This window comes from Natator depressus, chromosome 2 (genome assembly GCF_965152275.1).
Source record: "Natator depressus isolate rNatDep1 chromosome 2, rNatDep2.hap1, whole genome shotgun sequence".
NCBI lineage: Eukaryota > Metazoa > Chordata > Testudines > Cheloniidae > Natator > Natator depressus.
In genome coordinates this window covers 210,251,362-210,264,763 of record NC_134235.1, presented here as the reverse complement: position 1 = coordinate 210,264,763, position 13,402 = coordinate 210,251,362, and the positions used below count along the sequence as shown (strand labels likewise).

At 38.0% G+C, this 13,402-nt stretch overlaps 1 protein-coding gene and 1 long non-coding RNA gene across 3 annotated transcripts in view; one reads left to right on the top strand and one right to left on the bottom strand.

The window, feature by feature from the left end:
• The window catches only part of DGKB (diacylglycerol kinase beta), a 500,582-nt gene that overhangs the window by 213,590 nt on the left and 273,590 nt on the right, over positions 1-13,402 (bottom strand). The window lies entirely within an intron of this gene.
• LOC141983106 (uncharacterized) overlaps positions 1-13,402 on the top strand; it is a 58,014-nt gene that overhangs the window by 38,147 nt on the left and 6,465 nt on the right. The window contains exon 3 of the long non-coding RNA XR_012638301.1: positions 4,363-4,484. This is a non-coding gene — a long non-coding RNA (uncharacterized LOC141983106). The remainder of the gene's footprint in view (positions 1-4,362; positions 4,485-13,402) is intronic.

Here is a 13,402-nt window from a genome sequence, read left to right as displayed (position 1 = left end):
ATGATGTAGGCATTTTTTTCTTAGTGTGCATTTTCACAAGTAGATATATGGGGTTGAGTTACAAAAGCATGATTTAAGAACAAGAAATAAATGAAAGGAAAGGATGGTTTGTGGTACTAGCATTGGACTGGGTCCCTGGAGACCTAGCTTTAATTTCTGGCGAGTATATCCACACTTATTAATATATGTTCTCTCCTAAAACAGGTCAATCATTACAGCCTGCTCATAACATATATACATCCCAGTCTCAACCATCCTAGTGCTACCACACTAAAAGCTTACAGTAGGCTGAGTCCCCTACGGATATTGACCTGACCTAAAACAATGGAGAGCTTTGAGGTGGGTCTGAAATGGGGATAACAGTGGGCAGGAGGAAGGAGTAGGATGGATGTGTGTTTTGAGATGTCTTAACTTGTGTTTGGCTGAGCTACCATTTGTAATACTGCTCCTGGCTTATCCCTGGATGCCACCGTAAGTGGGCTGGTGCAATCACACAACACACCCCACCTGGCAACTCAGGCCATTTCCCAATATAACCACTGCAGAATTCTGCCGTCTAGTACTGAAAATCATGCTTCTGCCCCTCACACACAAACAATATATACATACAAACAAGTTGTCCCAAACTTTTTGTTATAATTTAATTAAATGTCATCATCTGCCCATGACAGACCCAACACATCTTGAGCCCTGATTACATGCCAAATCAACATAGCTAAATCCATATAAAAACCACTACATCTTGGTATCTGTAAAATTATGCCTTTTTATTGTAGTGTATATGTTCCAGAGTCCTTTAGGTTATAATTCAAATTATGAAAAGAAAGATGAATAATTGTATTTTCTTAGGATAATGGAAGAATAAGCATGCTCTTATCAGAATCGTACCACTAAAAACAGAAATCTGAAACATAATAATAATAATAATATTAAAAAAACAGGATGTGTTTACAACAGTAATCCTCGCAGAATGGCTGTTGATTGAACCCACATGCACACCAAAGTATCCTCTACCTTACAGGTGGTCCTCCAGAATATGACAAGGCATACCAATTGGTCAATGTCTAACCTAATCATCCATCTAGGATTTTATGCCAAGCTGATCACCATTGTATCTGAGCATCTTACAAAACTAAACAACCCTAGTGAGCTATCTGCACAGAGACCTGGTTTTTCACTTATCTGCCTCCAAAGGCAGGCAGAGTTAGGTAAAACTTCGATTCTCTCTTTGTGTCTTACTATTTGTGTTCTTTTTCTTTTCGTTCTTTTTCTCCTCATTTTCTCCCTTACCCCACATTTTTTGAATGCAAACAGAATAAGAAGGGGTTATGGGGATTTTGTGTGTTTATGGGGGTGCATGGATGGATGAGGGTGTGGGTAAATATCAATGTGTGTTATATGAAGGAGATGGGGTCCTGAAGGTGTTAAATTCATTGTCAACCTTACCTCTTGTGGAAGGGAGTATGGAGTGCGGGAAAGCTTGCGGCCAACATATTTCACGAGCAATATATTTATTAGAGAAGTATTTTAAAATTGAGTAGTTTTGCGTACATTACAAATCAATTTGCCTTTCAGCAAGTTCAAGTAATACTATGGCTGGAAATTCAGCTGCTATAAAATAACCCAGTGGCAGCTTCATAAGATGGGAATGACAAAAAGTGAAGGCTTCAGTTCTTTGAAGGTGCTGGTTGCTGCAGAGCTTTAAAGTTGGTAGTTCTTCACTTATTTAAATCAGAATAACAAGAGAGTAAAATTTGCTGGGAACACAAAGATTTTTTTCTTTGATTTCTCCCTTGTTCCCCTTTCCCTGAGCACCTCCCCCACCCCTCAAAGGAATGTTAATCTCATGGAGATTGATAGGGTTAAATAGCTGGAAGCGGATAGTAATGCTTTCATTTTTGTTAACCAATCAGAATGTTCTATTTTCCAAAAGCATTTTATAAGATTATATAATTCTGACATTTATATACAAATTATAGTGTTTCCATGTATCATAACCCTTATAATCGTGAACAGCTTTAGTAGAATTCTCAGTCGAAGACAGCTTTGATAGAAAATGATTTCTGTCCTCCCAGTTAATTACTGATTTTTCCACCAATTAAAAATTTTGAACACAATCCCACAGATTTATAATCAGGATCAAATGCATATAAATTATTCTTGGTGTAGTTTTAAACATTACTATAAGGTCAATTTCTTGAACTTTAAATCATTTGAAATGTCCACAATGAACTGCTGAATAATAAAACCTCTCGTCACCACTTAAAAACACAGAAATATTTATTAATTTTAAATAAGTAGTCTTAAAATCTATCAAAGATTTTTCCAATCTGGATAAAAATAGATTTTTTTTTTTGGTCTATACAAGTGTTCAAACCTTAAAGAAGCCATTTGAAGCCCATTCTCCTCTCTCTGTCATACTAGATTTATATTACCACTTTTGATTTTCAGTCCATTTAAACACTAAATACACTTTTGGCTGCTCCAATACAACTAACTAAATAATAATAAATAATAATAATAATAATAATAATACAAAGAAGAACTGAAAATGTTGATAATAATCAAACAATTAAGCAGCTAACAACAACAGGACAAGGAATAAGTCAGTCCCTTATGGTTCCTATCTTCAAAATTCAATTACAAATAAATCATCACTACTTGTAAGTATGGTCATGCAAACAGATAGCACATCTAGGAATATCTCCAAAGTTCAGTGCTGGTAAAGGGTAATGCAATCTCCATGAAATCTCCCTCAAAGTCTCTTAAGACCACATTAACAGTCCTGATCAAGGTGTTTGTGAGTCCCTTTTCCAACTATTAGTAGATCAGGGATTAGGAATGCTAGGTATAACTACATTAATTGAACAGGACTGACTTAGCTGTATTAAAGTTAGGGTAACCATCCAAAGTGTATTTTAACAGATATCACTTATTTCGTGACTAATGTACCACAAATCATATCTACTGAAGAACTACTAAAAACACTTGATTAGACAAACAGTTTTCAAGCAATTATGCTGCAAAAAATAATAATCAAGTAATGGAATGTAAACAGGAATGATTTTGTACGATGAATAAACTACTGCAAAGTGGAATGCCTTGAAAACAATGTTTGTTCTGTATTTTATACAGGGTTGTCCTTTACTTCCTTGAACATAAGTAGTCATCCTACTTAAATGAGTCATGACAGTACATTTTAAATCTGTGAGGAACCATCTCTTAGACTTGAAACAATGATCTGTAATTCCAAAGGTAGAAGAACCTTTAACACTGATTAAGGGAGAATTTCCAGTAATGCTGCTTATAGACTGCTTTACTCTTTTGGGGATTCTTCTGGGAATAAAGACCATTTCAATGTTAAGTATATCTGAGAAACAAATGATCAGATCATTAATAGACTAACAGTTCTCTTTTCAGTACTGGTGAATTAGACTACTGTATTCCTCCAGTCATCTTGGAGCAGTATTTGTCACTTTTATAATCCAGGCAATCACCAGTAATGTGTTCGAAGATTCTCCTGTGAGCTGCCAGCAGTTAAATATTCTGCCATCCAGGGGAAGAGAAGTCTGGACACTGCTTCAAATTACACATGTTGAATTCTGTGCTATTCTTTCAAAATACTCAATATAATTTTCCAGGACAAATTCAGAACATTTTTCCACCAAAGATTATCTTAATATCTTACCTTATAAATATCCAACCAGCTTCAGATAGAAATTTCCTTTCATTATAAAGGGAAAAAAACTGGTAGAACTAGTAAAAGCTTTTGCAACGGTAGAAATATTTTAAGTGCACAGTTTAACATAGGATTTAATCACAGTTTAGGGGGAATATTTTTGTGGGAGCGCCTTTTTAAAATTTTGGTAGCATTTTACTAGCAAGTTTGATTGCTTTTGTAATAATTCTGAAGTAGCCATGAAGCTACCACAGTAAAAGTGGAATGCGTACAACATATGAGTTGCATGTATGCTTCCAGTGAAAATATGACTTCTTTCCCAAAGGTGTACCCAATATTGGCCTTTATCACTGACAAAAAAGGAAAGTTAAAAAAAAGATGCTTTCCAATGATGCCTTAATTTTTTTGTCTATACAAGTGTTCAAAGCATAAAGAAGCCATTTGAAGCACATTCTCCTCTCCATATTTGGCTTTTTAAATACATAAAGCTCAACATTGGTAGAATTAACATATAAAAATGCTTGTATATTATGTTAAGAGTACTGCATATCACTAGATTTGCTAGTTAACACTTTTCTTCCAGGTAATAGAAGTAATTCTTTGTTCCATTTAGTTACTGTTTTTATCACAAATTAGACAAGCATGGTAATTCTTAATATTTTATTCATATTGGTTTCTTACAGGAATTGACTTCATTATCTATCTTTCCTGTCCTTGCAAAATGAAGCAGAAAGTGAACTGAATAAACAAAGTGAACACAACAAGAACTGGGCATCCATAAATTCACATGATGGGTGAACCAAAGGTAGAGAAATTCAGAGAGTGGTTATTTTGTAAATGTGCATAAAAGTTAAAAAAATACATAGGAATTTAAATCCTTTTTCAGTGTTATGGCTAAACAGAGAAGTTGAATCTACTAAGTACTTTGCTGGTAACATGACATTCTAAATTATTTCAATTTCTGTACATTTTTCAAGTGATGGCTTTCTGAGACTTCACACTGTTTAATTTTCTCCACATTGTAAGTTCACAGCTCCCAAGAAACATGAGTGAATTTTATTTTTTTAAATAAAACAAAAAAAAAAATAGAATCAGTACTAATAATTTCTTACATGTACCACGTTTTAATCTACAGCTCTCAAAGATTGAATTCATTGAGCCAAAAAATCAATGGAAAGACTCCCATTGACTTCAACAGGGCAAGACTTTCACCCTAAGTGCTTTACACAGGTCAGTAGGCATTATTATCCTAGTTTTACAGATGGTGAAATAGAGGCACTGAGCAGTTTCCTTAGGTCACACAGTGGCTCAAAGGAAGAGCAGGCAAAAGAATCCAGACCTTCTAACACCCAGTCCAGTGCCCTACTCACAGGACAATACTCATTTTCTATCCTTTAGGATAGAAAATAAAGAAAAGTTTGCAAAAATCACACTGGATAGTAAATAAGTAAATAAAATCACTTACCTAAGCCAATGGAGACTAGTTCCCTGCTACATCCCAGCATTCTTCACTAAAACCAAACTATTGATTTTAACTGCAGTTACTGGAATTTTGTTTGGGTAAGGAATGCAGATTGGACTGTCCATTGTGACTGGCATGTTTCCAGTGTAGGAATAATGGAATATCTCCTAATGCATTAGCTAGAGACCCACAGTTTATGGGGGGACACTTCAAAAAAAGGCAAGCATAAAATTACTTATATAGATCTTGCCTTTCCTATTTGGGGAATTCACCTCTATAAATTCATTACTTAAAAACATACTTGCAGGTCACTTTTCAATCAAAACTAACAGTTCATAAAGAATTTTTCTCACTTGGTCATAATGATTTTTTAACCCGTTCTTTTATTACTCCAGTATGAAGTTCCTACAGTAAATTCACTCTTGAAACTATGCAGAACTCAGTTGTGAGCACATAATTACGTAAGTACAACTCAACAGTTCAGAGGCACTGTTCATGATTAAAATATGGAGTTTCAGTATTAAACAATTTCCCCAAATATAATGGCCTTAGGTTGATTAACCATTATTTGTGTCACCTTGACACACATTTATTTTCTCACTGACATTGCCAGACCCTGTTGCCATGTTTCCAAACAGCAAGGAATACTAGCTTCTAATGTTAGAACCACAGGTTTACAGAGAGACACGTGAGTCCAAATTAATCCATAAAAAGGCTGGAAAAATTCAGATGCATTTTCCTTCAGCCACTGCGTCACCAAATTGCAGGATTAAATAGCATGTAAGTTAATTCTACCTTCTAAGTGATATTCTGGATAAATTCCATCTGGTTAGAAGTCTAGATCTGATCACACAGAGCAGCACAAGTAGTCCTCCACGGCTACCTTCTGTTGCTGAGTACATTGTGTCCACAAATATGTTTTGTTCCTGGTCCTACATCAGGACATTTGAGAATAGCAGGGACAAAACATTTACACTTGGCACAATCCCTCATATCTGCATTTGTTCTGTGAGTGTGCTTTTGCTGCATATACCACATATGGACGTGTTTTAAGTTCATTGGAAACCCTATGTTCTACAGTGGAACATAACAACAACAGCATTTACACCAATAGCATTTCATCTGGAAAGACAGAGAGCTTGGGAGGTAAAAGTTTAGTAAACATTCATATGCAGCTTTATTGTGGATTTGATAGCGGTAAGTAATTTTAAAGGCAATTGTTTACCCAAGCCAAAGATTCTCAACCCCATCCAACCCCTTCATGCCAGGCGAAAGGACCAGTGCAGGCTCTAAAAGCTGTGGATCCGCCAAAAGGAGAATTCCTTCGGTATTGGGGATGTTGGGGACCTTGTCACAAGACCTAGCACACGGGGCATTCTGGGAATAGGTCTAGGAGTGAAAAGCCTCAGGGTTGAGGCTGTGTCACATATTACAGAGATTCTGGGCAGTGCTGGACTGAGGGCAAGCTGCCGTAACTTAGGGCTTGTCTACGCTTCCAGCTAAATCGGCACTGCTGCGATGAATGCAGTGGTGTCAATTTAACGGGTCTGGGGAAAACAAGCCAAGTCAAGGGGAGAGTGCGCTCCCATCGACATCTGTACTCCACTTCCCCGAGATGCGGCAGGTAAGTTGGTGGGTGAGCATCTCCCATTGAAATAGCATGGTGTAGAAATCGCTGTACGTCAACTTAAGTTACATCGACTTCAGTTATGTAATTTACATAACTGAAGTAGCGTAAGTTAGGTCGATTTACAGTGTTCGTGTAGACCAGCCCACAGGCAACCTCCAGAGCTGTCTACTTAACATCCAGAGTCTCTTGGGTCCCCAGAGCAGCCAAGAATTGGGAAGGCAAAGGTAGCTTAAATCCATCTTAATCCCTCCTCCTCCTGGACTGAGCGTTCTGTGCTGTGCCTCTTGGAGGTGCAACACAGAGAGTCACTCTGAATCACCACACCTTCTGGAGTTCATCTGTCAGTAATAAAACCTTTTTAAACAGAGTTTGCTGCAGTAATTTCCCTGATTATGTACAGAATACTTTTGGGAAACAAAACCCAGTTATTTGACTCCCTCAGTAACTCAATGAACAGTTGCGTAGTTATTTCAATACTTCTAGAATTAAATAAGTTTAGTAGTTCAGTCTGACAAAGAATTATACAGATGAAGAATTTTCTTCCACTGTCAAAAAAGTTGCCAACTATTAAACTAGGAGATTAATCAAAGTCAAGGGCAAAGTTCCCCTGCCCAGTCTGCATGGCAGATCCTGTGTCCATTAGTCTGTTTTCCCTGTCTACAAGGGTCTCCCACTAACATCAGTAGTTTGGTACATTTAGGTAGAGCTGAATATTTTTAGTGGAGAGGCTTTACTTGGAGAAGGACATGCTGAATTGGAAGGAAGGAAATCTTTTCTCCAACCCTACCATCCAAAGCAGGGTGCACCACCACCCATGACCCACTATTCTAAGGGTGTGCATATACTGACATCACAGGTATGATTACAGCTGGAGTAGACACACCCAAGATAGCTTTAGTCTAGCTAGCTCAAGTACCAGAGCAGTGAAGCTGTGGCAGCACACGTCAGAATAGGCTGTGCAAACCCACCAGGAACGCTGGTAGTTAATAGCAGGGCTAGCCAATGCCAAAGCCTGTGCTGTTGTAGTTTCACCGCTGTGCTACCTGAGCTAGCTAGATTAATGCTAGCTCAGGTGTGACTGCACTATAGATGTATTCTAAAAATGGGCTTTGGCCACTGGCCATGCACTGGCTTGCCTGCAAACCCTATTCCAATTTTCCCGCAATGTGCCCAGGACTATCGAGTCCTCCTGTGTAGCCACTATGCCCTCTTGCCCCTGGGAATGGAACGATGCAGTTCCACTACCACCAAGGGGTCCAGTGTACTCTCCCTATGAAAATATAATTGTACCCAGCAATAAAAAAAAAGAGGGGAAGGCTGAAAACGTCACAGTTGTGAATAATTTTTGATCAATGAAGTAGTAACCCATTTCAAAAAAGAGCCATAGTAACTAATGCCACCATTTTACTCTGAAAATGATTTGTTATTAGTTTCTCTTTGGAGACAGGTGACTTTGAGTACATGTTTGTAAAACTTAGATTTCATCCTGCTATGGAAAAATCAGTAAATCGGGATTCACGAGATGCAATAAACTTTCCAAATATTTAATTTACCCAGTATTAATTTCATGGCCTCCTGAATTATTTTCATAATCCTTTAGTAGCTATGGTTCACTCTCTCCATATTGTTAAAGAAAATACAACCTTTTGAAACACAAAGCTGGAGATTTAAGTCAGATACATAATATTAGATATAAGACATGTCTCTCCCCTGCCAATACGATGTAGAACTTCTAATTTGAAACCTTTAGTAAAAAGCTACGGTCAACATATTATTTGGGATCCATTATGATTATCTGTCTCCTCTATCAGAATGGAACATCACCAAAAATGTCTTGAAGATACATTTACACTTTTATAATGTATGTGAATATTTCTTTACATTCCACAACCTTGGCTCTTATATTTTTTTCTCTACCACAACAAGTACAGCCCGTGATCAGAGTGCATCACATGCAAATTCTCACAGCTGTAACTCAACACTCTTGTTCAACAAATGAACAACTGTATTAGGGGGTCATCTCTATCAAAGTGGTTTCTCTATCTATCAGCATGAGCCAGGTCCAAATTGAAATTAAATTTCTAGGTGGGAGCCCAGTTCTTCAGTGGCTGTATTTGTACCTCATTCCACCATTAGCTATGTAAATGCCTTTACTGTTAAAACAGAGTTCAGACTGAGGTCAACTCGGTATTGTGAACTACTGTCAATAATACATTACGGTACTTGAAACTGAAAAAAAAAAAAAAAGAGAGAGAGATTTCTCTATCATTTTTGGCTCTCTGGTGCTGCCTGCCAGCATTAGCAGTTACATAACAGTTTCCTCCAGCCTAACTATGTGTAAGGTTAGCCTGAAATGTTAAAAAAAATTGTGACTCAGACATATGAGCTTTAATGCATGTGGCTGAGCCATTCTTTCCCGTTGTTTGAATCTCCTGAGGTTATGGGACCTAACCTGACAGTGTTTAAAAGCAGCTCATGTCAGTCAATCAGTTTATCTCAAGAGACAGCTGTGAAACTTGATTTGGATTCAACAAATACTGTATGCCATGTGGATAGATGCCTAAAAAGCAGCTAGAATAGGCTACTTAATTAAAGCCATATGTTCCCATCAGTTACATGCCGCGCACAGAAGCAGCTGGTCGCAAGTTGTACAACTTACATGCAAAAAAGTGCTAGTAAACCCCTTATGTGGGAAATTACTGCTTAGGTGGCATGCTACTAGCACTGTATGGTGCTCTTAAGAGGTATATGAATACATAGCAATAACATCACACAGGGGGCAGTCAGATGCAAGGTGGGAGGAGTCAATTTCACAGACTATTTTACTACCTGATAAAATCAACCAATTAAAACAAAAACAACTTTAAAAGTTAGTGCTACATGAAGCAGCAATGTACTGACTAATTAACACAGGAGCTAAGACTTCAAGCACTTAGTCTAATCATGAGACTATCAGGTATGTGAATATAACCACTAAGGCCCTGGTCCTTCACTGAAATTTGCATGGACGGAAGCCTGCACAGAGCCCTACAGGACTGAGGTCTAACCTACCTACAACTCAGCAGTGAATTTGCTAATTAGATGATGCTGTAATCACCACTGTTTCAGATGCAGAGCTGCCTCTTTTAAACCCTGTATTCCCAGGGGACGACTCAGCAGCTATGCTGATCCTTTTGCAGCAGTTTTCACCTCCCTCCTATCCCTCAGCCATAAAGCACTGTTCCCTTCATTCGGCTAGCCAGCCAAATCCCCTCCCCAGACCTACCACCCGCTTAAAAGTGCGCCTCCTCTTAAAAGTGCGGTTCTGTCATTTTAGATTGTATGTTCTCCATAGCAGGGGCTTTCCTAGCACATTTGGAGTACTCCAGTAGTATAAGTACAAATATCTCTGAAATCTTATACGTATAAGAATAGACAAAGCGTGACCCACAGAGTTCTGCAACATGGCCCACAATATTTCTTATATCCAGATGTGGAAGCTGCAGGGACCATGGTGCTCATTCTCACTTGCCTTTTGCCCCATGTAGTCATCTTTTACACCTGTGGAAAGTGGTCATAAAATTTACCAAGTGAGATTTACACTCACTTTGCACAGGTGTAATGACTACAAAAGGTAGAAGGCAATGGAGAATCAGGCCCTACATGTCCCAGTATGCAATGCCCCAGCTTGATTTGAACAGCTAGGCTGCATTACACATGCTGGAACATAGAGTCTCCTCAGCAGCAATTTCATACTAAGTATGAGAGGGGCATGCTTTCTAATTAATTTTATGCAAATTAAGTGCAGCCCAGGTCTCCCAGCAAGTTGCCAGTGTGGTCTTTAGGTAGACAAACTTGGAGATTTATTGTGCCCAAACCACTTCTAATTACACAAATACCAAATCTGTGATATCTTCCTTGTGTTTTTATGTTAGAAAACCAACCAACCAAAAATAAAAAAGCTAAATTAAAAAAAATATATATATACTACATTTAAGAGAATCAGTACTTCATAGTAGCAGACCGTAAATTAACAGAACAGGGCTATTAATAAACAGATATGTTAAAACTCAATGAGCATAGCCATCAAAATAGTCATTGGAATATTCATATTCTGTGAAACAAGGGAATTGTAAAAGCTGTCATTCTGTTTGACAGAAAAGAGGCAATATGAAGAGAAAAAAGAAAAAACACATGCTGTTTAACTTCAAATATAGTTAAAGAGATATGGTGCACAAATGAAAGGATCCACACAGTGTGAGCAGCGAGCCAAGGGTGAGGCAGACCTGCTCACAATTCTTCCATGTTGATTCTAATAGAATTCCACATATGTACATGCTCTTTTTTTCTGCAACATTTTCAGTTTATTCTTTTTCTCTGAACTTAATATTATTCTTGCCTTCAGCCTCTCCTTCTAAAATGCCATTTGATTCACCAGATACGTTTAAAGCCAGCATTCTTGCAGTATCTTAAATGAAGCTCTACATAACACATGCCTAAACTCCAATTACTTCCAAAGAGAGTACAAATAGAAAGGGGGAAAAGCACTAAAAAGAGAAGAAAGAAATCAGAAGAGATAATGTGACTAAAAGAAGACGTTTGAAGAGCAATATGTTGTTTTAGTTAAAGGTTTTTTTAGTTTAAAGTGTACCTGTTTCAATTGCAATGGAAGAATCATGCAATGCAGAAGCCCATAATGGGGTTCAAATCAAACTGGTCTGCTGCTTTAAATATCAAATGCTGTACGTTTTAGCTTTGTAAGAAATGGAAGACTTGCATAATGCACTTTTCTCACAATTTAATTGTCATAAAATCTTCTCCTCCCAAGGGCGAATGGTTGTAGATAAAAATGGATCTCATCATTTTATGTATGTGGAGAAAGTGTTACTTAACAAGTAACTGATATTCTTCTGCTGTATTGCTTCCAGAGGACCATTCCCCCTCTGGTCCTCTGGAAGCACATGCATCTGGCCATAAGCCTGGAATATTTTACTAGCACTAAAGTGAAGCCATGAGCCATACAACCATGGAAGGGCTATAAACATGCATGTCTCCCAAGCACCTCATTTCTTTTCCCCTCTCATAGCTTCAGAGGAGGAAAACCTGACTCAATTAAAATAATCGGCAAAGCTCCCATTGACTTTATTGAAACTAAGATTGCATCAATAGATTTTAAGGCCATAAGGGACAATTGTAATCATCTGACCTCCTGCATAATATTGGCCATAAAATGTCACCATTTGATTACTGCATGAGGCCTATAACTTCTAGCTAAACTACAGCATCTATTTTAGAAAGGTATCCAATCTTGATTTAAAGATTTGAAGTACTAGAGATTTTACCATATCCTTAGGTAATTTGTCCTAATGGTGAATTACCTTCACAGTTAATATTTGTGCCATACTTTCCATGTGAATTTGTCTAGCTTCAACATGCAGCCAGTGGATCTTGATATGCCAGTGTTTGATTTTAAAGAGCTGAGCACCCCCTAGTGTTGGCAGACTACTTGCCTTCCCCTAGAGAAGGGATTTTAAAACCTCAGCACCCAAGGGGTTTTAATCAAAGTTGAAGAAATTCCTTTTGGTACTCCAGTACTTTTTGCTGCAATGCATGAGCTTCTGATTCTGGTGTGCCCTCTCCTCAGCTTCTAGTCTTTCCATGCATCTTTGGTGGCTCTTTCCTCTGCCTCCTCAATTTCTTTGGTCTCCCTGATCTGAAGTTCTGCCATCAGTCTCACATTCTCACTCTCATTCATGCTCACATTCTTCTTGGACTGCCAGGTGCTCTAATCGGGCCACTTCCCTTTCATGGTCTCTGTGTCAGCTGGGTAGTAGGGTGCTCAGACGCCTGGTCAACACTTATGAGCAAAGCTCTCCGTTCTTGATCGGTGGTTTTCCTTTTTAAAGGATATTCCCCTCTCCTTGTTTAAATGTTTAAGGTCTGTTGTGTCAAGACTATCATATGACTATGATTCACTCATTGTGACTAATCTTTAAAACTCTCAATATTAAATTTAAACTTTTAACAGTGTTCGGTTATGATCTATAAATTCAACTGAATTTCAAATTCAACTGTGGTATGTGAATCCCACTAATATTACACCATTGTCAAACTGTCCAGAGTAGCTCAAAACGTGAGTGCCAACCTCAGGGCAGACTCTCGAGGAACGGGACACAAATCCCAAACTGGCTGTATGTTCTATAACTAGATTTCACCAATCAAGTAACAAGTGTGAACTCCTAAAGCACTACAATACCCTTTACATGGAGTCACAGTCAGTCCCCTTGGGAAGTTCGGTCTATCTTGCCATCCAGGTAAGCTTCCCTTTATGACAGATAGTCCCTTACAGCACAAATCACAACAATATTCAGGTTACTGCCAGTCCCAAATGCCCAGTCACCTACCCTGGGTCAATTGTACCTTAGATCTCAAACCAAAGACAATGCTTGTACCCAATCCTATAATACTAACTGAAGATTTATTAATTAAGAAAAAGACATAAGAATCATTTACAAGGTTAAAGCAGGTAAACATAAACACACAAATGAGATACAGTCTTAGGTTCCAAAAGGTAATACTAACTGCTATAATATGCAAGATCTATATCTCCTTTACGGCTAATCCAAGCCAAGCAGCTTGGAGATCCCTTGTT